General features: G+C 41.6%; 3 pseudogenes; all 3 read left to right on the top strand.

Moving 5' to 3' along the window:
- The first annotated feature begins 16,299 nt into the window (after positions 1–16,299).
- LOC130934450 (arogenate dehydrogenase 1, chloroplastic-like) lies at positions 16,300–18,396 on the top strand (annotated as a pseudogene).
- Positions 18,397–20,208: 1,812 nt separating this feature from the next.
- On the top strand, positions 20,209–22,681 carry LOC130934449 (arogenate dehydrogenase 1, chloroplastic-like; annotated as a pseudogene).
- Positions 22,682–23,740: 1,059 nt separating this feature from the next.
- On the top strand, positions 23,741–26,867 carry LOC130934448 (arogenate dehydrogenase 1, chloroplastic-like; annotated as a pseudogene).
- Positions 26,868–27,031: the final 164 nt, after the last annotated feature.

Raw genomic sequence — 27,031 nt, 5'->3', positions numbered from 1 at the left:
ATCAACATCCATATCAGCCATTCCGGCTCACGGTTCAATCCAGAACCAGCCAATATTCATAGCATACACAGCTATTCCGGCTCACGGTTAAATCCATAACCAGCTATTTCATTAACAATTATAGCCTTTCGGCCCATGGCATCACAAGCACTTCCACCACCATCCTCCGCATCTCACATAATCATCTTGATCCTCATTGATCGTTCATATTCCCCTTGCTTCACTCGCAAGTTACCTCATTCACTAGCCCCTTTTTAATAGCTAGACATGCCATAATGATTTAAGACATAAATGGTGAGATCGGAGGCCTAGAAGTATGAGATTTGTCTTTCAAAACTCAAAAATCAACTTTGGGATGAAAACAGGGCCGCGCGTACGCGCACTCCACGCGCACGCGTGGATGGCCTTAAAAACTCATCGACGCGCAAGCGTCATGCACGCTAACGCGTGGAATCCAAACTTGCCCATCGGCGCGCACGCGTCAACCACGCGTACGCGCGGGTGTTCTCGTGCCCCAGGCACAACACCGGCACAGTTCTGGCATAACTCTCGGGAAAATGGCTGGGCATTGGGTGCAGCCCAATCGGCGCGCCCGCGCACATCACGCGTACGCGTGGATGGTACTTTTCGGAAGATCGGCGCGTACGCGCCAGGTGCGCCCACGCGCAAGGGGTTATTCTGCTAAAAGTTTTCTAAGTTAAAAGCTGCAGAATTTACAGATTTTTACCCCAATCTTCCAACGGACATAACTTCCTCATTTTAAATCGTTTTTCACCCGTTCTTCGAACGGCATGGACATCCCGGATCCAATTTCATTTCTAAACAAATTTGGTACAAAACGGAGATCCGTAGTCCAAGTTATGTCCCGTCAAAGTATGCCCAAAAACCATATTTTCATACAAAACCACAATATGCCATTTTCAAAAACAAACCATTTTTTTAACTCTTTCCAAAATCAATCAAAACATGCCAATTTCATCCCTTTTCTTTGAAATCAATCAAAATGTATCAAATTCAACATCAAGCCTCCTCAACTCACACATTGACACATTCCCACAATATACAAAATCACTATCTCCTCATTTTACCCCACTTCACCCAAGTGGCTCAAACTCAAACATATTGACATATCATATACTATTCCTCATGCCAATTCTCAACAACACCAAGTCCAATAAATCATTATTGTACACAATCAACATCATACTCACCAACAATATGGTTCAACCCACAATTCAACCATAACCAATCATCAAGCATATATCACAACATGCATATTTCTCATACATCATACCACCAAGGCATCAATAACCATCATCACATATATGATTACATCATATATCTCAATTATTTAACAACATCAACATTTCAATGCCTATCTTAGGGCCTCTAGCCTAAGTATTTCCTACCACATTACATATTAGATACGGAAAACCGAAACCATACCTTAGCCGAATTTCCCAAGCTCCACCAGAGCACTTCCAAACCACTTATCCACAAGCTCTCAAGGTCTCAACACCTCCAAGAACAGATTTTTCACCACCAAACCCTTTCCAAGCTTTTCAAAGTCACCAATCAAGCTCCAAAATACACACATACACAACCTAAGCCACAAACATCATACCCATACACAACATCTCAAAACCCAAACATCATAAAACAACAAAATACACTAGGGTTGAGAATCTTACCACACCCAAGATCCAAGGAGACAAGATTAACCTTCTCCTTCAAGAGAGTTGGGTCCTATAACATCAAAGAACCCAAAATCTCAACATTTCACCCATAAAACTCGAAAATAGGGGCTGAAATTTCGAACAGCAAGGTGTGGCTTACCTCAAGATTGGTTGTATGGGTTTTGTAGAGCTCTTCGCGGTGAACGCGTGGCCGTAAACGGGGCGGCAATCGGAGCTCTAGATCAAAAGTTATGGTGATTTGAAGATCAAGAGAGAGAGAGAAGTTGAGAGAATGTTCTTCCTCCCTTTCTCTCTAATTTCAGCTTGTGTGTGTAACAAATGAGGAGAGAGAGTGCTGAAAACTAGGGTTTTGGTTAAGTTATGTTGGGCCAAGGGCCCACTTTGGGTCCAATTGGCCCGGTTTGGCCCGTTCGGTCCAATCTTGGTCCGAATTCTATAAAATTGGTACCAAAATTCTCATCTCAGTCTCCTCTATCACATTTAGCCATAAAAATCACATTTTAGGCTTTCTAGAATAAATTCTCATTTATGGGTTAATTAGCCGTTAATTAACCAGGTTTTACATTCTACCCACCAAATTGGAAATTTTGCCCACAAAATTCAAATGCAATTACCTGAGAATAAATGCGGATAATCCGATCGCATCTCTGACTCAAGTTCCCAAGTGTGTTCCTCAACGCCGCCTCGACTCCATGCCACTTTGACTAGTGAAACATCTTTTCCACGCAACCGTTTAATACTAGTATCATCAATTCTGACTGGAGCCACTGGAAGCGTCAAATCTTCCCTTAACTGAACCGATTCGGGTTCCAACACATGGCTAGCATCAGGAGTGTACTTCCGAAGCTGCGACACGTGAAACACGTCGTGCAGGTTCGAAAGATGAGGTGGTAAAGCTATTCGATACGCCACCGGTCCAACCCTCTCCAGGATTTGAAATGGACCAATGTATCGAGAATTCAACTTCTTTGCCTTAATCGCCCTACCTACTCCCGTAGTCGGAGTAACCTTAAGAAAAACATGGTCTCCTTCCTCAAATTCTAAGGGCTTTCGCCTCTGATCGGCGTAACTCTTTTGACGACTCTGCGCCGTAAGCATCCTATCACGGATTTTCTTGACTTGTTCAGTAGTCTCAGCTATCATCTCCAGCCCCAACAAGCTTTTCTCTCCAGCTTCATACCAACATAGCGGAGATTGACATTTCCTCCCATACAAGGCCTCATACGGAGCCATTCCAATGCTCGCATGATAGCTATTATTGTATGCAAACTCCACTAATGGCATATACCGATCCCAACTCGCCGGTTGGTCCAAAACACAAGCTCTCAACATATCCTCTAGTGTTTGGATCGTCCTCTCAGATTGACCATCTGTTTGAGGATGGTAAGCCGTGCTCAAGCTTAATCGGGTTCCAAAAGCTTTCTGAAATGCACCCCAAAACCTTGAAGTGAAACGAGGATCTCTATCAGAGATTATAGTAGCAGGTACACCATGGAGTCTCACAATCTCCTTTATGTATAACCGTGCTAGCTCCTCAAGGGTGTAAGTCATCCGAATGGGCAAAAAGTGGGCTGACTTCGTCAGTCGGTCCACAATCACCCAAATAGCATCAAAACCAGCCCTAGTCCTTGGCAATCCCGACACAAAGTCCATTGCAATACTTTTCCACTTCCATTGCGGAATCTCTAAAGGTTGCAACATCCCGGAAGGTCTTTGATGTTCAATCTTTACCCTTTGACAAGTTAAGCACCTTGAAACATATTCCGCCACATCATTCTTCATACCCGGCCACCAAAGCATCGCCTTTAAATCATGGTACATCTTAGTACTTCCCGGGTGAATGGAGAATCCGCTTTTGTGTGCCTCCTTTAAAATATCTTGCCTTAAAGTGCCAACATCCGGCACAATGATCCTGCCTTTGAATCTCCATAACCCATCTTCTTCTTCCGACACTCTCCACTGTTTTCCTTGCTCAATGGCCGGTAACACCTTCCATAAAGCTTCATCATTTTGATGAGCCTTTAGGAGTTCGGACTTAAAGTCACTTGAGATTTCTAATCGGCTCAAACACAAAGTTCCGGATACTTCTTGAGTACCAATCTTCAGACTCTCGAATCCATTGAGCAACTTCTCCTCTTGAAGCATCATCCAGGCCGCATATAATGACTTCCGACTTAACGCATCCGCCACTACATTCGCCTTTCCCGGATGGTAATGCAACTCAAAGTCGTAGTCCTTCAATAATTCCATCCACCTCCTCTGCCTCATATTAAGCTCTTTTTGATCAAAGAGATACTTCAAGCTCTTATGATCAGAGAAAACTTGGAACTTAACCCCATAGAGATAATGCCTCCACACCTTCAAGGCAAACACAACCGCAGCGAGTTCCAAATCGTGCGTAGGGTAACTAACTTCATGAGGTCTCAACTGTCGTGAGGCATACGCCACCACATTATGATGCTGCATCAGCACGCACCCTAAACCCTTTAATGAGACATCACAATACACCTCAAATGGCTCATTCGGCTTGGGTAACACTAACACAGGTGCAGTGGTCAACTTTTTCTTCAATGTCTGAAAGCTCTCCTCGCACTCAGGAGTCCAAACAAACGGAGTGTCCTTGCGGGTTAACTTTGTCATTGGCAAAGCTATCTGTGAAAAGCCTTTGATAAACCTTCGGTAATAGCCAGCTAAACCCAGAAAACTCCTTATCTCTGTTACGGTGGTTGGTTACTTCTAATCCATCACAGCCTCCACCTTAGTTGGATTTACGGCTATCCCTTTCTTACTCACCACATGCCCCAAAAACTTCTCCTCACTCTTCCAAAACTCACACTTAGACAGTTTTGCATAGAGTTTCTTCTCCTTTAGAATCTGCAACACGGTCCTCAAGTGTTCCGCATGCTCTTCTTCAGTCTTGGAATAAATTAGTATGTCATCAATGAAGACAACAACAAATTTATCCAGAAACGGATGGAAAACTCTATTCATGTAATCCATGAATACCGCAGGGGCGTTCGTCAACCCAAAGGACATTACAGTGTACTCGTAATGACCATATCGAGTCCTGAAAGCGGTCTTAGGGATATCCTCACCCCTCACCCTTATCTAGTGATAACCGGATCGTAAATCGATCTTGGAGAAAACTCCAGCTCCTTGCAACTGATCCATGAGATCATCAATTCTCGGCAATGGGTACTTATTCTTTATTGTTACCTTGTTCAACTGCCTGTAATCCACACAGAGCCGCATACTCCCATCCTTCTTCTTCACCAGTAACACTGGAGCATCCCATGGAGAGACGCTTGGTCGTATAAAATTCTTTCCCAACAAATCCTCTAACTGAGACTTTAGCTCGTTCATCTCTAACGGTGACATCCTATAAGGAGCACTTGAGATTGGTCCCGCTCCGGGCACCAATTCAATAGCAAACTCAACCTCTCGGTTAGGTGGAAACTCATCAATATCATCGGGAAACACTTCCGGAAACTCACACACAACCGGAATCTGTTCCAACCTCTGATCATCTCCCGAAACGCCCGCGGTTAACAACATGATACCCTGACATTCGACTCCAGAACAGTTCACCATCATCGAGTTCAAGTAATAATTATTTACCACGACCGGCCCTTCAGTATCTTCCGGCATAAAGTACACCGACTTTGTAGAACAATTAAGCAGAACATGGTTCTTAGATAACCAGTCCAATCCCAAGATAAGATCAAGACCGATCATCGGTAAGCAGACTAAATTATGAACAAAATCACGCTGCTTGAACCTAAAGGAAACTTCCGGGCATCCTAGCCTAGTTACCGTGGCTTCATGGGTAGCATTGTACACTCTTAGATCATAACCTAAAGTTACAATCTTCAATCCTAACTCATGGGCTTTCTCAAATGCAATGAATGAATGTGATGCTCCCGAATCAAATAAAGCATTTAAAGTCTGACCAGCTAATTCACAGTTACCTCGAATGAGTGTCTCAGATCCCTCAGCTCCTACAGCTGAAGTGGTGAACACCCGACCAGTCTGTTGTGCCTTCCCAGCACCTTGTTTCTGCCTCTCCAGACAATTGGCGGCTTTATGCCCCGCTTTTCCACAATTGTAGCACAAACCCCATCCGGCCTTGCATGGTGCTCCCGGATGGTGACCCCCACACCTAGCACAAGCTTGATCATTCTGAGGCTGCTTCCCAAACTTCTTTCCTTGGGAGTTGTTGTTGTTGGGCCTCCTGAAAGAGCCTCCCCTCTTGAAAGACGGACCTCTAGGTGCAAAGCTCTTCCCTCGGTTATGTGGAAATGAACCTTTGTGACTCCCTTTCTCAGCGGTTGCCCTTTTTACACACTCTTCAGCAACCCTACACTTGTTCACTAATTCGGAGAAGGTCCTAATCTCCATTGGTCCCACTGAACTGAAGATATCACTCCGGAGTCCTCCTTCATACTTAACACACTTCCATTTCTCATATTCCACCGGAGTCCCTTGGCACATACGAGAGAATCTGAACAGCTCCTCAAACTTGTCAGTATACTCTGATATGGACATAGTACCCTGCTTCAGCTGTAACAATTCAAGTTCCTTAGCCGTCCTAGCAGAAGTTGGAAAGTACTTCTTATAGAACTCTTCTTGAAAGACATTCCAAGTGATATAGTCATCACCCTGCTGCAGAAGACGTCGGATACCTTGCCACCAATGCGACGCTTCACCTGAGCATAGGTAGCAAACTCGACACGCTGCCCTTCAGGTACCACTTGTGCTTGCAGCGCTCGCTCTATAGCCTGAAACCATGTATCAGCCTCAGTCGGGCTAGTAGTTCCCTTGAACTTAGGCGGGTTAACCTTCAAAAAGTTTGCTAGAGTCATCGGGCCCTGAACTCCACCTCCATCATTACCATGGTTGTTCATCTGTTGACCAAGAGCCTCAGCAGTGGCCTGCATAGCAGCAGCCATGTTCTCCAACGCAGCCATAAAGTTCACCGGGTCATTAGGGTTATTCTCCGGTGCACGAGCATTCGTACGACCTCTCGCACTACCTCTACCGCGTCCACGAGGCGCCATCTGGTTCCTATACATACCAAACAATCGATATTAAGTTGATCAGTCTCAATATCGGGAGTCTAGTACTTCAAAGTCCCAAATGCATGCTCATGAACGTTTATGCCAATTATATCAAGTAGATATACTAATAGCACATAACACACACACAGAGAATGCACAGAAGCATAGTCAGTCCATCCCTCAGGCTCTACAGGAACGAACTGCTCTGATACCATAATGTAACACCCTACCATACAGAGTCTTATGCTTAAGTCATAATTCAGAGATGGCAAGGTATTACGACCTCTAAAAAAAAAATTTAGTACGTATAGTAATATGAATGATTGATTATAACTAGGAGCCTTTGTAGAAAAATGGGTAAATAAAAATCGCAACTCAAAAGCGCAACACTCCGATCGATAACGTAACGAACAGAGATAAACCAACGCGAGATTATATATATACAAAGGAGTGTCAAAAACAGGAATATCAAGACTCAAGATCCGGCTGCGAAGATAACCGGTCCGAGCATAGCAATATATACATATGATAAAATAAGTAAAACCCCAAAGGAAACCCAAAGGGACACAAATACATAAAACCTATTCTCCAAAATCTCCCATAAGAGGAGTCATCACAGTTTGTATTATTTAATGGAGATAAAAGTATCTAAGCAAAACATATAAACCAAAAATAGTCCCGAGAACAAAGGATCTTCGCAAAGGTAGAAGTCTCCAGCATGTCTCACGGGAAACCTCACGTCCTGCATCTGAAAACCACAAAATCCGCATGGGTGAGAACCAGAGGTCCCCAGCATGGTAACAGCTTCCACATATATAATACATAATAATAGAGGAAAGCCAAAGGCAATCCTAGAACTTCCTCCAGATAATATCAAAGCTTATAAACAAGCTAAACCATATAAGGGCATCTGACTAAAGATTCTTCAGTCTAACTAATACTTCCCTTTCCAATTCCTTCAAACCTCCCAACCACCAGCAGGAGTATAATATATCAAACACAGTTATATCAGTCAAAGAATATACAAATAGGAACAGTTAAGACATTTAGACAATTAGCAAGTAATATGCAGTCAAATAGGCAATCTCAAACAATTCACATAGTATGCATATGATGAATGCCTGTCCTAGTGGCCGATGATATCATCTTGTCGGTTATAGAGCCAACCCGACAAGTCCTGGTCGCTAACCATTGGACTGTCCCTCTGTCGTGCATCCCCAAACTCGAGTTATACTCGTTATAAACTTGATCATAAACATGATCCATATCCATCACCCTCACTGGTGAATATTTACGGGGGTTCGAGCTCATCCGGGCCTTTCACAGTGCCCGGCCACACTTACGACATAGGGTTAACAGAGCTTCGAGTCTCAACCTGGAGCACGTGGTGGCTAGCCACTGCTACTACCCAAGGAAACTCGTACCTCAGATAGTGGAAGTGCAATTTCACAATTATCAATAATTCAGCATCAACATGCATGAATTCTCATCCATGGATCAACATCCATATCAGCCATTCCGGCTCACGGTTCAATCCAGAACCAGCCAATATTCATAGCATACATAGCTATTCCGGCTCACGGTTAAATCCATAACCAGCCATTTCATTAACAATTATAGCCTTTCGGCCCATGGCATCACAAGCACTTCCACCACCATCCTCCGCATCTCACATAATCATCTTGATCCTCATTGATCGTTCATATTCCCCTTGCTTCACTCGCAAGTTACCTCATTCACTAGCCCCTTTTTAATAGCTAGACATGCCATAATGATTTAAGACATAAATGGTGAGATCGGAGGCCTAGAAGTATGAGATTTGGCTTTCAAAACTCAAAAATCAACTTTGGGATGAAAACAGGGCCGCGCGTACGCGCACTCCACGCGCACGCGTGGATGGCCTTAAAAACTCATCGACGCGCAAGCGTCATGCACGCTAACGCGTGGAATCCAAACTTGCCCATCGGCGCGCACGCGTCAACCACGCGTACGCCGGGTGTTCTCGTGCCCCAGGCACAACACCGGCACAGTTCTGGCATAACTCTCGGGAAAATGGCTGGGCATTGGGCAGCCCAATCGGCGCGCCCGCGCACATCACGCGTACGCGTGGATGGTACTTTTCGGAAGATCGCGCGTACGCGCCAGGTGCGCCCACGCGCAAGGGGTTTTCTGCTAAAGTTTTTAAGTTAAAGCTGCAGATTTACAGATTTTTACCCCAATCTTCCACGGACATAACTTCCTCATTTTAAATCGTTTTCACCCGTTCTTCGAACGGCATGACATCCCGGATCCAATTCATTTCTAAACAGATTTGGTACAAAATGAGATCCGTAGTCCAAGTTATGTCCCGTCAAAGTATGCCCAAAAACCATATTTTCATACAAAACCACAATATGCCATTTTCAAAAACAAACATTTTTTAACTCTTTCCAAAATCAATCAAAACATGCCAATTACATCCCTTTCTTTGAAATCAATTAAAAGTATCAAATTCAACATCAAGCCTCCTCAACTCACACATTGACACATTCCCACATATACAAAATCACTATCTCCTCATTTTACCCACTCACCCAAGTGGCTCAAACTCAAACATATTGACATATCATATACTATTCCTCATGCCAATTCTCAACAACACCAAGTCCAATAAATCATTATTGTACACAATCAACATCATACTCACCAACAATATGGTTCAACCACAATTCAACCATAACCAATCATCAAGCATATATCACAACATGCATATTTCTCATACATCATACCACCAAGGCATCAAACCATCATCACATATATGATTACATCATATATCTCAATTATTTAACAACATCAACCTTCAATGCCTATCTTAGGGCCTCTAGCCTAAGTATTCCTACCACATTACATATTAGATACGGGAAACCGAAACCATACCTTAGCCGAATTTCCCAAGCTCCACCGGAGCACTTCCAAACCACTTATCCACAAGCTCTCAAGGTCTCAACACCTCCAAGAACAGATTTTTCACCACCAAACCCTTTCCAACTTTTCAAGTCACCAATCAAGCTCCAAATACACACATACACAACCTAAGCCACAAACATCATACCCATACACAACATCTCAAAACCCAAACATCATAAAACAACAAAATACACTAGGGTTGAGAATCTTACCACACCCAAGATCCAAGGAGACAAGATTAACCTTCTCCTCAAGAGTTTGGGTCCTATAACATCAAAGAACCCAAAATCTCAACATTTCACCCATAAAACTCGAAAATAGGGGCTGAAATTTCGAACAGCAAGGTGTGGCTTACCTCAAGATTGGTTGTATGGGTTTTGTAGAGCTCTTCGCGGTGAACGTGTGGCCGCAAACGGGGCGGCAATCGGAGCTCTAGATCAAAAGTTATGGTGATTTGAAGATCAAGAGAGAGAGAGAAGTTGAGAGAATGTTCTTCCTCCCTTTCTCTCTAATTTCAGCTTGTGTGTGTAACAAATGAGGAGAGAGAGTACTGAAAACTAGGGTTTTGGTTAAGTTATGTTGGGCCAAGGGCCCACTTTGGGTCCAATTGGCCCGGTTTGGCCCGTTCGGTCCAATCTTGGTCCGAATTCTATAAAATTGGTACCAAAATTCTCGTCTCAGTCTCCTCTATCACATTTAGCCATAAAAATTACATTTTAGGCTTTCTAGAATAAATTCTCATTTATGGGTTAATTAGCCGTTAATTAACCGGGTTTTACAGTTGACGCATTTCTTAAACGAGATAGACACGCGAATGTTATGTGGTCCTAGGCGGTATAGGCAATGTGGGGCTGAGGGCCACAGCCGTAGTAAATGCCGTCAATCAGAAGGTGCAAGTGCCGACAATAATGCTCAGTAAAGTTATGTATTTTACATTTTATCCAAGTACTCGATGAATCTTTATCCTACTTACTCTTTGACATTTGTGACTTTATGTTTTATCCAAACACTCTATGATATTTGAAACATTGCATTTTGTAAAATCGCTCTATGACATTTGCGACTTTATTAAGTACTCTATCCCAAGCATAGTAATGATACAAACAAAACTTAAATGATACATGAAAAAAGTTAAATGATACATGGAAAAGTTAAGTGATACTCATAACTTGTTATGTACACAATTACTACTTTCTCATGGACCACTTTACATCTTTCACAAAACTCTTGCACTTCTTGGCGGCCTTCTTGAACATGGATGGGGTGAATCGATTAGCACTACGACGTGGTGGATCAACCCTAAAATTGTAGCCTTTTCCTGTCTCATCTAGAGTTCGTGCCTCACCTGTACATAATTTAATTAAACAGACCATCCAAACATGAATCTAGTAATAGTAATCAACAACACCTCCAAACATGAATCTAATATAATCAATCAACATCACCTCCAAATATGAATCTAATAGTAACAATCAACAGAACCTCTAATTATGAATCTAATATAAGCAATCAAACAACAAAAAAGTAAACCTACACCTGGACCTGCATCATCACCATGATCAGAATCATTGTCGTCGGATTCTTGATCATCATCTATATCCTCATATCCGTCCTCCTCGTCATCTGGTTCATCTACTAGATAGTCATCAGTCTCTTACTCAATTGCCTTAGTATTTTCTTCAGTTAGACCCATTGAAACACGTCGTGGGTTTTGGCTGTTAAGAATTTCTTGACCACTGTCACTCTTACTAGAGTCTCCTGATACTATCCCTCCAAAAGTACCAGAGAAAATGCGGCATGGATAACTTGCGTCCAAGGAATACCTACCCATCATCATATAAAGTTGATGGCTAGATTGAGATCGGCTTGGACTACAGCTATGAACCCAAGTAACTGGCTAAATGAAGCTCCTTCTCCTGTGTTTTGAGTACTCCAATACTGCTGATGTAATGGGTATGACGGGATTAACTGTGTTTGAGGTACATATAGAATCGAGGATTGTGGTTGTTCTTCTGGAGGTTGAGGTTGGGGTGGCGGTGACTGTGGCTCATCATTCTCCTGCTCTTGGTTGTCATCATCCCTAACTGAATTACCCTCATCATTCTCTTGCACCATAAGATCCGACAAGTTCAAGTGGTTGCCATATTTTGTACGGTACCAATGCATGTAAATCTCTAAGGGATGCTGTGGAGGCACGAGAATCTCAGTAAGAATGTGATTATACCTGTTTGTCCACTGTATTACCCAAAATGAGTGCGTCGTGCTTGTGGCCCAGTCAAAATTCTTAGGACTAGTCAGGACTTTCCCGTGTGCCTTATCCAGACTTCGTTCCTGATGAGGAACTCCCTGAATGAAACCAAACTATCACCCAAATCGATCGGTTGCATGCCACTCAATGTATTCAAATGATACCAATGGCACCGTAACACTCCACACAACTGAGTCAATGTAGACTTCTGCAGGAATTATGTCTGACTCAATGCAATAACACCATAGGCCTCCCACACAAACTGCACACAATAAAAGAAACAAATGATTACAAACCAAATAATAATTACACTAAAATAAAAATAAATACTCCTTTAATGAAAACAAACCTGACCTTCCTGAAGATCATCCAATGACTTCCTAAAGTGAGCAAGACAAAGATATCTATAGCGTCTGTCTCCACGCTCCCAGTTACGCCACCTAATACAATTTATTTCATTAACACAATTGGATTCTAAATATTAATTTACGATGTAAGTCGATAATGTTACCTGTTTGCAGGCAAAAAACTATGGAGTTTCCTAGGAACCGGCGCAAGATGTTGTAGACGGAGCCAAGCCCAAGCTGGCAAAAGTGCTAGTGGATCGTCAATTTCCTTGCAGTCAAAACGAGAAGCCCTGCATAACACCCTGACAGGTGTGCTAGGCATGCCGATCCCCAACTATATTGTCCGATACTGCCAAAATCACGAAGCAAAGGCAGAAACTTCCAGTGTATAGCTGCCCCAGACTTGTCTCCAAACAAGATCATACCAAATAACAACATAATGTGGCACTTCACATACCTCTGAATACTGTTTTCGTCAATGCACTGTAAACGTTCTTTTAAATCTCGAAGCCACGTCAATTTTATGCAGCTTCCTATATAGTCTGACTTTCTCAGTGCAATCCTAAAATAGTGCAAACACTCAGCCTCTAAGGTTTCGTGACTACTCATAGTCACTCCTGTCACTAGAAGACCGTTTGTCGAAAAACCAAGAATCAAAGCCACATCCTCCACTGTCACAGCACACTCACCAACCAGAAGGTAAAATGTGTGTGTGTCTAGGTGCCACCTCTCAACTAGAGCATTTACGAGTGCTTTCTGCCATTGAACTATTCCAATTTGAAAAATATAATAAAAATCAGTGAACTGTAAATGTTCCTCCACAGTATGATTATATTGCTCTGAAGACAGTAAGTAATTACATATCAAATTCTGTAAACTCTACAAAAATATAACAAATTATTAATAAATTAATAATAATTACTAATTCACTACTAAAAGTTAATAACCTATCAATAATTTAACTATCATTATTAAAAAAAAATTTCAACTTTAACTATACAAAATATGTTAATTCACTACTAAAAGTTAATAATTCCCAAATAATAGTAACTAATTTATTAGACTAATGCTAATTTAATTGTTTACATCCAGAATAATAATAATTATTAATAATACTAATAATTTAACTCCAAAATATTAATAATTCAACGTTTTCCAAAATATTTCATTCAACGTTTGATTAAAATGTTCACTAACTAAATCTATATATATATATATATATATATATATATATATATATATATATATTTAACTATTCTTTAAACATTTATTCCTAAATTTCTAACAATAATAATAATTTTGTAATATTTCTAACAATAATTACAAACACAGCCACATGTATATTATTTAAACATATATTTTTAAATTTCTAAAAGTAATAATAATAATTCTGAAATATAAAAAAAATTAAAAAATAAACTGTAGAAGAAGAAGAAATTAAAGTAGTGAAGATGAATAAAAAGAAGAGAGAGAATGATGACTGGGTGGATAAGAAAGAAAGTGGCTTTGGAGGGAGAGAGTGAGCTTAGCAAGAAAACATGTTCGTATAAGCCATAAGGGGCACTGCTGCTAGGGGAGGACGCATGCGCGACACGTGGCCTGGAGGACGCAAATCGGATGATCCGATTTGTGCCCCTCTAATCGAACCGTCCGATTACCTACCCTTAAATCAGGCCGTTCGATTTCTTTGATCCTCAAACTACACTCGCGTATAGCATCTATGCACCCCATATCGACCTCCTACACCATTTTGCGGTCCATATCAAAATTAAAAAGTGTCAATTGTATATGTGATCCAGCTATATATAAAAATCGAAGTGGTTAATTAATTCCACCATATTCGGATTTTCTATTTTTTTCAATATAGTGTATAAAATAAAATAAAAAAGTTTAATTATTCTATTGGTCCCTATAGTTTTGCAAAACTTTTAATTAGGTTTTTATACTTTTTTTCCTTTTAATTGAGTCCTTATACCAATTTTTTTTAATTGAGTCCCTGCACTTTTTTTTCTTTTATTTGAGTCCTTGTATCAATTTTTTTTTTAGTTGGGTCCCTATACAATTAAGCCAATTACTATAAAAAAGAACCTAATTGAAAAAAAATTTGGTGCAAAGACCAAATTAAAAAAAAATATAGAGACCTAATTAAAAATTTTGTGAAATTATAGAGACCAACAGAATAATTAAACTAAATAAAAACATATAAAATATAAAATAAAAAAACACACACGACTATATATATATCTCAAATACATATAAAATAAAAACACACACACGACTATATGCTTAAAAGGTACAACAACTTTTATTGGCCACTATCTGGATTGTACATACTATCTGTAATAAGATTATCTGCTCAAAACACCTGATTAAGCGAAGCAATTATTGTATACGTATAGTATCTATTATCCTTAACTGTGTATAGTTTTGCCAGCACTTGATTGATTGGCTTCACAAAATCTTTTTTGAAAAGTGTATAGTATTGCCAGCACTATTGATGTTATTTAATTCAACAAAATTATTTATACGCATACAGATTAAGATATACGGTTGATGGTTACGTTTTACAAATATTTATATAGTGCACTCACAATGACAACAATAAATAAATGATACGTATTTCAAACGTTGATAATATAAAAGTTCAAATATTAGTTAGTAATTATTATTTTATATTTTTAAATATTAAAATATTTATTTTTATATATTTTAATTTTTATTTATATAGTTATTAGATTGAATTTTATGTTAATAAATTTAATTTTTTTATTTTAATTTAATAAAAAGTTATAAATATCTTTTAAATTATTATAGTTAATATAGAGAGATTTGAGAAGTAGTGTCAAATTAGCATTTAGAGATTAAAAAAATACTAAATTAACATTTAAAAATTAGATAAGTGTCAAATTAGCACTTCTTTAATCTCTCTATATTTACTACAATAGTTTAAAAGATATTTGTAATCTTTTATTAAATCAAAATAAAATAAAATAAAATTTAAGTTTACTAACATAAAGTTCAATCTAATAATTAAATAAATAAAAACTAAAATATATAAAATTAAATTAAATATTTTAATATTTAAAAACTAATACCAATTAAATAATATTTAAATTTTTTATATTACGGACATTTGAGGCACATATCAATAAAAGAGTAAAAGAGTAGCTAATTAGTATAATTGGTGACCTAATTTTGTTAATATACGTTAGTCCTTCTTTAATAAGATTTATGTCTTTGGCTAATTTAACCTAGCAAGAAAAAGCATTATATTATATATCTTGTGTAATAAACTTTTTAAAGTTTAAATCAAAGAAATAAAGAAATTCTCGAAATATTCTTTTAAGGTGGCCAAATTCCAACGATTTTGGAGACATCCTCAGAAGCCGAAACAGGAGGAGCTTCTTGTTCCTGTTGTCGTCGTCCAATGTTATCAACTCAAAGGCCATTGAAAACTTTGGACTTAGAGCTGGATGATGATGATGCTGCTACTGTTACTCTGGGCCTAGGTCTGAGCCTAAGTCTGAGAGTGGGACTTGCAGGTGAAGGATAGAATTAGAAGTGCAGAAGATAATGAGAGGTTCTACTGATTGAGTTTGGTGTGTGTAGAAGTGGAAAGAAGCTGGTTGAGCTGTGTGCTCTGAGCATAAATTTTTTCATTTTTAGAAAAAATAATAAGCAATGGAAATTATTTAGTTTCGTAGGAGTGAGAGTAGTGAGTAACATAATAAACAAACCATGTATTGTGGGTTGGAGATGGAGAACTGAGCATGAGGTTGCCACCAAGGACCTTCTTTGTGGCTTTCATGAAAGGATCACACTATGTAACCGGATTCTTGGAACATATTTATTTATACAAGTATATAAAAAATAAAATTTTATTATTATTTGAAAAATTATTATCATCTATTGCTCCCAAGTTAAATTTTTTTTTGTCTTTAATTAAAATAGTTAGATTATTATTGTTTAGGCTCAGATGGGAACCCACGAACCCTAAGTCCCTAATGTGCAATAGCCAAAGCCATTCTTCAGTCTTTACCCTCGTCACTCAGCCTCAGCCACTCTCCTTGTCCTTCTCCGTCCAGCCACCGCCTTGCTACCGCCGCCGTCGCAACCTCGAAGCCACCGTCAAAGAATTCCCCAAGAAACTACTCCTTGAGCTCCACCCCTCCGATTTTGACGTCCTCTTCATTCACCTGATGTTCGGACCTGAGTTCGCACCTAACGGATGGACTGGCCTCTCATTCATTTTTGAGAAGGTTCGTATCCTTGACAAGGAGCACCGTGTTTCTCGCGGTGAGAAGTTCCTCAATAGATTTGCCAGAGAAGGTTGCAGGATGATGGAGATGAGTTGTGAGGATCACAATCGTTACGCCGCTGGTTTGCAGTTCATTACTCATACTGTTGGAAGGAGTCTTGAAGGGTTGAGCTGGAATCGATGCCGATTAATACGAAAAGGTACGAAAGTTTGTTGGAATTGGTGGAGAACACTGTTGGGGATAGCTTTGATTTGTATTATGGTTTGTTCATATTTAATAAGAATTTTTTGGAGGTGCTGGAGAAGCTTGATTTGGCGTTTGGGAATCTCAGGAAGCAGCTCATTACCTGAATGCATCACGTGGTCAGGAATCAGTTGATGGAGAACGTAAAAGGTTGCAGCAGTTGGATGGAAGTAACAACCATGCACTACTCTGGCGAGCTCATAATGGATCTACATTGTTGCATTCCAGGTATTTGATATTTTGTACTTGAAAAAAATTCTCAGGGCTTTTTGCTACATTGTGTGAATATTTGTGATTGATGTTTTAGAGAGTGTTTGTGTTTGTTGATATTGAGAGCATGCAACTTAATCATTTTGAATTTGGAAGATTTTGTTCGTGTGATGGGAAAAAGGTTAATACATACTAATGATAAATGAGTAATGATACTAATAATGCAGATCCAATGATGTTGCTCTGCTAAGTAGTTTCACTTCAAATAATTCAAGTCCGTTTGATGAGAACACAAAGCTTAAGATTGCAATAGTTGGTTTTGGAAATTTTTGTCAGTTCCTTGCGAAAACTATAGTCAGTCAAGCTCTTGAGGTCTTGGCGTATTCTAGATCAGACTACTCTAATGTGGTTGGGAGTTGGGGTTTCGTATTTCAATGATGCAGATGATATTTTTGAGCAACATCCAAAAGTGATCTTACTCTGCACTTCGATTCTTTCGACGGTTAAAGTTCTTAAATCATTACCTCTCCAAAGGTTAAAGAGAAGTACATTGTTTGCTGATGTATTAGACGTCAAAGAGTTCCCTAGAAACCTCTTCCTTCAACACTTGCCTCCTGATTTTGATGTTCTTTGCACACATCCCGTGTTTGGGCCGGAGAGTGGAAAGAATGGCTGGAAAGAACTTCCTCTTATTTATGACAAAGTTAGAATTAGGAACAAAGAATAAAGAATATTGCGATGTTATGGGTTTCTCGACAATTTTGCTAGTGAAGGACTCCAGATGGTTGAAATATCTTCTGCTAAACATGATTGGCATGTAGTTGGATCCCAGTTTGTTACACACACAACAGGAAGATTTTTAGAAAAACTGGAGTTAGAGACAACACCAATCAACACAAAGCGTTATGAAACTTTGTTGAGTTTGGTGGAAAATATCGTGGGGGATAGTTTTGATCTGTAACATGATTTATTCTTGTATAGTTTAAATGCCAGAGAGCAACTAGAAAGATTAGATTTGGCTTTTAATCATTGAAGAAGCAGCCTTTTAGCCGATTGCATATTATCTACCAAAAGCAGCTATTTGAAAATGAAGAACAGGTCCTTGCTTTGCCAGAAAGGTTTATGTTGCCAAAGAAATCTGAAGAACAGATCCTCCTTGAGCTCCTCCCTTCCGATTTTGACGTCCTCTACACTCACTCAATGTTCAGACTTGAGTCCGCATTTGAAGGATGGACCGACCTCCCATTTGTCTTCGAGAAGGTTCGTATCATTGACGAGGAGCACTGTGTTTCTCGATGTGCAAAGTTTCTCAATGCGTTTGCAAGAGAAGGCTGTGGGATGGAGGAGATGAGTTGCAAAGATCACGACCGTTACACTGCTGGTTCGTAGTTTATTACGTATACCGATGGAAGGATTCTTGAAGGGTTAATGCCAAAGTCGACGCCGATTAACACGAACTTCCTTTCCCTCCATCGCATAGCCACTGTTCGAACTTCAAAGTCATTGTCCTGAACTACGTCGCAACCTCTTGCCTCATCGCGCAGCCACTGTCCTGTCAGCGCCAGCTCCTTGAAGTCTGTCGCAACCTCCTGAGCCTAAACACAAACCAAACGACTTCGTCCATATCAATTTTCCAAAATCCGACCACGACTAACCACTCCGAACCGCCGCCAAAACAACCATGCTCTCCATTGCAACCCTCAACCCTTCAACCTCATTCAATCACTCCCTAGATTATAATGTCCATTGTATCATCAACCGTCACTCTCTCCTCCCGTCCATATTCTCACTATCGTCCAACTCAAATCCCTTTTGCTCTTCTTCTATCTACAGACCACTACACGTGTGCGCCATCTACGCCACTCAGCTCTTCAACTACAAGTCCAAGTTCGCCAAGGAGTTCACTATCTCCTAGCGCCTCAAGATTGCAATTGTCGGCTTCGGCAACTTCGGCCTTGCCGCCATATTAGTCCGCCAGAGCCACACCGTCCTCGTCCACTCCTGCCCCGACGACTCCGCCACAGCCAAAAAGCTTGGCGTATCATTCGTCCAAAACCCTGATGACCTATGTGTGGAACATCCCGAAGTGATCCTGCTTTGCTCCTCTTTAATCTAAACGAGGTGCGTGCTCCTCAAGCTCCCTCTCCAGCACCTTAAGTGCAACACTCTCTTTGTTGACATCCTCTTCGTCAAAGAATTCCAAAAGAAGCTCCTCCACTCCAATTTTGATGTCCTTTACACCCACCCGATGTTTGGACCCGACTCTGCACCTGATGGATGGACCGGCCTCCCCTTCATCTTCAAGAAGGTTTGTATCCTCGACAAAGAGTACCATGTTTCTCTCTGTGAAAAGTTCCTCAATGCGTTTGCCATACAAGGTTGCAGGACGGTGGAGATAAGTTGCGAGGATGACGACGGTTATGTCGCCAGTTTGCATCTCATTACTCATATCGTTGGAAGGATTCTTAAAGGGTTGATGCTAGAGTCAACGCTGATTAGTACGAACTTCCTTGCACTCCATCGCACAGCCACTGTTTGAACTTCGAAGCCACTGTCCTGAACTCTATCACAACCTCCAGCCTCCGTCATGCAGCCAATGTGCCGCAGGCGCCACCATCGCAACCTCCGAGCCCAAACGCAAACCAAACGATGTCGTCTAGATCAATTTTCAAAAAATCGGCCATGTCTAACCACTCAGAACTGCCAACAAAATAACCATGCTCTCCATTGCAAGCCTCAACCCTTCAACCCCATCCAATCGCTTCCCAGATTACACTGTCTGTTGTATCCTCAATGGTCATTCTCTCCTCCCAACCATATTCTCACTACCATCTAAATCGAATCCCTATTTCTCTTCCTCCACCTACAGACACCTCTGTGTGCACGCCATCTACGTCATTCAGCTCTTCGACTATGAGTCAAAGCTCGCCAAGGAGTTCACTATCTCTCAACGCCTCAAGATTGCAATTGTCAGCTTTGGCAACGTCGGCTAGTTCCTTGCCGCCACATTAGTCCGTTAGGGCCACACCGTCCTCGCCCATCCAATCATTCTTTCTCTACTCCTCCACATAATCTCAACCTAACGGTTGCTCTTCACACTCCCTTTCTAGTGCCTCAAGTGCAGCATTTTCTTCGTTGACGTCCTCTCCGTCAAAGAATTTCCCAAGAAGCTCCTCCTTGAGCTCCTCCTCTCCAATTTCAATGTCCTCTGCACTCACCCGATGTTTGAAACTGAGTACGCACCTGACGGATGGACGGGCCTCCCTTTCTTCTTTGAGATTCTTTGAGAAGGTTCGTATCCTCGATGAGGAGCACCATATTTCTCACCGTGAAAAGTTCCTCAATACGTTTGACAGAGAAGGTTACAGGATCGTGGAGATGAGTTATGAGGATCACAACCCTTACACTGCCGGTTCACAGTTCATTACTCATACTGTTAGAAGGATTCTTCAAGGGTTGAAGCCAGAGTCGATGCTGATTAATATGAACTACCTTCCCCTCTATCATGCAACCACCGTTCGAATTTTGAAACCAGTGTCCTAAACTCCATCGCAACCTCCTGCCTCCGTTTCGTAGCCATTGTCCCACAGGCTCCAGCTCCCTAAACTTCGTTGGAACTACCTGAGCCTAAACACAAACCAAAAGACGTCATCCATATAAGTTTTCAGAAAACCGGCCATGACTAACCAATCAGAACTATCACTAAAACAACCACGCTCTCCATTGCAACTCTCAACCCTTCAACTCCATTCAATCACTCCCCAGATTATACTATCCACCGTATCCTCAATCGTAACTCTCCCTCCCATCAACAATCTCACTACAGTCCAAATTAAATCCTTATTGCACTTCCTCCACTTACAAAAAACTCCGGGTGTACGCCGTTGACGCCGCTCAGCTCTTCAACTACATATCAAAGCTCGTTAAGGAGTTCACTATCTCCCAAGTCCTCAAGATCATAATTGTCGGCTTCAGTAACTTCAGACAGTTCCTTGCAGCTACATTAGTCTGCCAGGGGCACACCGTGCTTGCCCACTCCCGCTTCGACCACTATGCCGTAGCTAGAAAGTTTGGTGTATCGTTCTTCCAAAACCCCGACGACTTAAGCAAGGAGCATCCCGAAGTAATCCTCCTCTGCTCCTCCATAATCTAAACCGAGTTCGTGCTCATTACACTCCCTCTCCAGTGCCTCAAGTGCAACACTCTCCTTGTGGATGTCCTCTCCGTCAAAGAATTCCCCAAGAAGCTCCTTCTTGAGCTCCTACCCTCCGATTTCGACGTCCTTTGCACTCACTCGATGTTCAGACCTAAGTCCTCACCTGACAGATGGACCGTCCTCCCCTTCATCTTCGAGAAGGTTCGTACCATCAACGAGGAGAACTGTGTTTCTCGTCGTGAGAAGTTCTGCAATGCATTTGCCAGAGAAGGTTACAGAATGGTAGAGATGAGTTGCGAGGATCACAACGCTTACGCCGCCAGTTCGAAGTTCATTACCCATACCGTTGGAAGGATTCTTCAAGGGTTGAAGCTAGAGTCGACGCTGATTAATACGAACTTCCTTCCGCTCCATCACACAACCATCGTTCAAACTTTGAAGCCAGTGTTTGAACTTTGTTGCAACCCTCTGCTTCTGTCGCGCAGCCATTGTCCTGCCGGTGCCAGCTCCCCGAACTCTGTCGCAACTGCCTAAGCCTAAACACAAACCAAAGGATGTCATCTAGATCAATTTTCAGAAAATCGGCCACAGCTAACCTGTCAGAACCACCGCCAAAGCAATTGTGCTCTGCATTGCAACCTTCAACCCTTCATCCCCCATTCAATCACTCTATAGATTACACTGTCCGCCGTATCCTCAACCGTCACTCTCTCCTCTCGTCCACATTCTCACTACCGTACAAATAGAATTCCTATTGATCATCCTCCACCTACAAACCACTCCGCGTGCACGCCGTCGATGCCACTCAACACTTTGACTATGAGTCAAAACTCGCCAAGGAGTTCACTATCTCCCAGTGCCTCAAGATTGCAATTGTCACCTTCGGTAACTTCAGCCAGTTCCCTGCCGCCACATTAGTCTGCCAAGGCCACACCTCCTCGCTTACTCCCGATCCAACCACTCCGTTGCAGCCAGAAAACTTGGTGTATCATTCTTCCAAAATCGCGACAACTTATGGGAAGAGCATCCCGAAGTGATCCTCCTTTCTCCTTCATAATCTTAACGGAGCGCGTACTCCTCACGCTCCTTCTTTAGCTCCTCAAGTTCAACACTCTCTTCGTTGTTGTCCTCTCCGTCAAAGAATTACCCTAGAAGTTCCTCCTTGAGCTCTTCCCCTCCGATTTTGACGTCCTCTGTAATCATCTGATATTCGTACCTGAGTTCGCACCTGACGGATAGACCAGACTCACCTTCATCTTCGAGAAGGTTGGTATCCTCGACGAGGAACACCGTATTTCTTGCTGTGAGAAGTTCCCTAATACATTCGTCAGAGAAGGTCACAGGATGGCGCAGATGAGTCGCATAAATCACGACCTTTATGCCCCCGATTTGCATTTCATTACTCATACCGTTGGAAGGATTCTCAAAGGGTTGATGCTGGAGTTGACGCCGATTAATCCGAACTTCCTTTCCTTTCATCGTACAACCACCGTTCGAACTTTGAAGTCACCATTCTGAACTTCGTCGTGCAGCCACTGTTCTGTCGGCGCCAGCTCCTTCAACTCTGTTGCAACCTCCTAAGCCTAAACATAAACCAAAGGCCATCGTCCAGATCAATTTTCAGAAAATCAGCCACGGCTAATGTAACAACCGCCCTTCACCGCTTCTGAAAATTTCAATTTGAAATTTGAAAACCAATTAGGAGATAGGTTTAGAATTTTAAATTACGGATAGGAATCTAACAACTGCCCTTATTTTGAATTTAAAATACCGCAGTCACACCTACCACCAGAATTATATAAATAGGGGTACACCAATAGATAGAAAATCACCCCCTCTCAAACACTAATCCTCCTTCTTCTCTTTCTACAAAAATATTCTGTGTACAAACACAAGTGTCAACCTCATAATCAATAAAGAGGCATTAGAAAAAAAAAGGGAATTATATTTTGTTACTTTTATGCTTGGCATGCGTTATGCTCTATTTTGTTATTATTTACCATATATGTTGTTCTTATCCTATTATCATGGTTGTGTGTCTTATGGCATTATTCTTCTTTTTCCTTTCCTTTACACACATACATCATGTTTGTCATCAAAGTTTCTCCTATACGCAAACCTATCATTGTTTAAAGCTTTTTTTTATCAAGAGTACATGCATATTTTCTGTGTTTTGTGATGAATGTTATGTTATTCCTATAACTGTTACTACTATCTTACAAGCCTTTTAAGCCAAAAGTATATGCCTTTCCATAAACTTGGTTTGATTATTTAATATGCTTTATTCTCGTTATGTGCCTTAAAAATATGATGCTACACTGTCCAAACTTATGCCATTATGTTATTATTATATCTTTAATTAAGGAGTACATGACTATCTTGTGCCATTATCATCATTATGGTATCATTACTTTACATGTCCTTTTGTCGTTATATCTTCTTGAATGATTCTCTTCTTATGTATATCTAAATAACATTGTCTGTAAATTGAACTGAGGGATCCTTTGGTAAGGGAAGGTGACCCCCAAAGACAACATATCGATATGACCCCTTGGTAGGGGAGGGTGAGTGATCGAGATGAATCTTCGGTAAGGGAAGGTGATCGCCAAAACTTTCGGGATAAGAACCTTTGGTAAGGAAAGGGAACTCCCACCTTTTATACCGGTTTGAACTCAATACCTTCCCTAAAAGCTACAAGTTAAGAAAAGGAAAGTTTGATTGTGTTCTTATTTTCAAAGTGTATCTAGTAAGTTATGATTATGTTGATTATCCATTCCTCTATTTGGCTTATCTATGTTGATTATGTTATTATTTTCTTTTATAAATGCATACCATGCCATATTTTTTAAATCCCGCAAGTGGGCTGGGGATAGATATGAATGTGTCCACATAGCACTCTTACTGTGATCTTTTAAGTTCTCACCCCTTCTTTTTTCCATACTATCTCCAGATGAGCATGACACAGCGGATAGAGACGACACAGTGCCCCCAAGAGTGTCTTCTGAGTATGATCCCTCAAAGCACGCGTGGTAGTTACAACCACTACTACCGTACTCCAAACTATCTACTAAGGTCAAGATTTCATAAGAGAAGACCCCCAGTTGCCTGTCTTAACCTTCCTAGATACAAACACTTCAACACCCAAGAAACGGTCACCCGAGGTGGTCTACCTCGAATCAGATTCTAAGACAGAGGAAGAGGAGTCCAACAATTCTAGCCAGGAGGAGGACCCAATGGAGGAGGACCCACAGGAGTAATTGACCTTTTGCAGAAGTCCAAATGTGGAGTACATGCCCTATTCTCCCACTTCAACACCCCGTCAGATCTTAGTTCACCCCACACAACGGAACTGGATCTTCACCTCACAGAAAAGCATTGGAAGAGGATTGCTGGTACCTCGATTCATTGAAGACTAAAGGGTCCTGACAAAAGATAGAATATGACACAAGAATGGGAGTTTCTTCGATGAAATTAGTTAGGATGCGTTGAATTTTTTGTCATAGCTATTTTAGGTATTTATTTTTTATTAGAAACCGTACCCATGGGAATTTTGTTGTTATTTTATTTGCTCAAACTTGCTTTTGTGTGTTCAGTTCTGTCTTTTAATTGCTTATTGATTTTACCCAAAACTTCATGTGTATTTCTCTTCTTCCTTGCATAACGATTGAGTTAATTTGCTTCCTAAAAGAGTGACACCCTATCCAAAAGCCTTCAAGGATAGGATTTAAGTTAAGGTGTTACAGCTAGCCATTCAGAACTACTGCCAAAATAACCATGCTCTCCATTGCAACCCTCAATCCTTCAACCGCACTTAATCACTCTCCAGATTAACTATCCGCCATATCCTCAGTCGTCACTCTCTCCTTTCATCCACAATCTCACTACCGTCCAAATTGAATTCATATTGTTCTTCCTCCACCTACAGACCCCTCTGTGTTCGTGCCATCGACACCACTCAGCTCTTCGACTACGAGTCAAAGCTCACCAAGGAGTTCATTATCTCCAGCGCCTCAAGATCGCAATTGTCGGCTTCGGCAACTTCGTCAAGTTCCTTGCCTCAATATTAGTCTACCAAGGCCACACTGTCCTTGCCCACTCTTGCTCCGACCATTCCACCGCAGTCAGAAAGCTTGGCGTATCGTTCTTCCGAAATCCCAACGACCTATGCGATGAGCATCCCGAAGTAATCCTCCTCTACTCCTCCATAATCTCAACCGAGCATGTGTTTATCACGCTCCCTCTCCAGCACCTCAAGTGCAGAACTCTCTTCGTTGACGTCCTCTATGTCAAAGAATTCCCCAAGAAACTCCTTATTGAGCTCTTCTCCTCCGATTTCAACGTCCTCTACACTCACCCAATGTTTGGACCTGAGTCTGCACCTAACTGATGGACCGGTCTCCCCTTCATCTTCGAGAAGGTTTGTATCTTCGACGAGGAGCACTGTGTTTCTCACTGTGAGAAGTTCCTTAATGCGTTTGCCAAAGAAGGTTGTAGGATGGTGAAGATGAGTTGCTATGATCAAGACCGTTACGCCGCCAGGATTCTTGAAGGGTTGATACTGGAGTTGACACCAATTAATACTAACTCCCTTCACCTCCATCACGCATTCATCGTTCGAATTTCGAAGCCATTGTCCTGAACTCCGTCGCAACTTCCTGCCTCCAATGCGTAGCCACTGTCCCACCGGCGCTAGCTCCCTGAACTCCGTCGCAACCTCCAGAGCCTAATCACAATCCAAACGACATCGTCCAGATCAAGTTTTCAGAAAAATCAGCCACGGCTAACCAGTCATAACTGCTATCGAAACAACCGTGCTCTGCATTGACACCTTCAACCATTCAACCTAATTCAATCACTCCCCAGATTACACTGTCCACCATATCCTCAACCTTGACTCTCTCATCCCATCCACATTCTCACTACCGTCCAAATCGAATCCCTATTGCTCTTCCTCACTTAAAAAAAACTCCGCGCGCGCCATTAAAGCCACTTAGCTCTTCGACTACGAGTCAAAGCTCGCCAAGGAGTTCACTATCTCCCAGCTCCTTAAGATCACAATTGTCGGCTTCGGCAACTTCGGCTAGTTCTTTGCAGCCACATTAGTCTGTCAAGGCCAAACTGTCCTCGCCCCCTCCCGCTCCAACAACTCCGCCACAGTCAAAAATCTTGGTGTATCATTCTTCCAAAACCCCGATGACCTAAGCGAAGAGCATCTCGAAGTGATCTTCCTCTGCTCCTCCATAATCTAAACCGAGCGCTTGGTCATCACGCTCCCTCTCTAGCGCCTTAAGCATAGCACTCTCTTTGTTGACGTCCTCTCTGTCAAATAATTTTCCAAGAATCTCCTCCTTGAGCTCTTCCCCTCCGATTTCAATGTCCTCTACACTCACTCGATGTTCAAACTGAGTCCGCACTTGACGGATGGACCGGTCTCCCCTTTGTCTTCGAGGAGCTTTGTATCCTCGACGAGGAGCACTGTGTTTCTTGCTGTGAGAAGTTCCTCAATGCATTTGCCAAAGAAGGTTACAGGATGGTGGAGATGAGTTGCGAGGATCATGACCATTACGTCGTCAATTCATAGTTCATTACTCATACCGTTGGCAGGATTCTTGAAAGGTTGAAGCTGGAGTCAATGCTGATTATTACAAACTTCCTTCTCCTTCATCGTGCAACCACCATTCGAACTTCGAAGCCACTGTCCTGAACTCTGTCGTGTCGCCACTGTCCCGTGGTTGTGGAATTTCACAAACCACAACTTACCAGCAAGTGCACCGAGTCATACCAAATAATAACTCACTTTGAGTGATTGTCGATCTCACGAAGATTAACGGACTAAGTAAACAATGGTTTATTAGCTATTCTAGTTAG

This window comes from Arachis stenosperma, chromosome 6, assembly GCF_014773155.1.
Source record: "Arachis stenosperma cultivar V10309 chromosome 6, arast.V10309.gnm1.PFL2, whole genome shotgun sequence".
Classification (NCBI taxonomy): Eukaryota; Viridiplantae; Streptophyta; class Magnoliopsida; order Fabales; family Fabaceae; genus Arachis; species Arachis stenosperma.
Note: the sequence above shows the minus strand (reverse complement) of the source record. Positions and strands in the feature narration are given on the sequence as shown.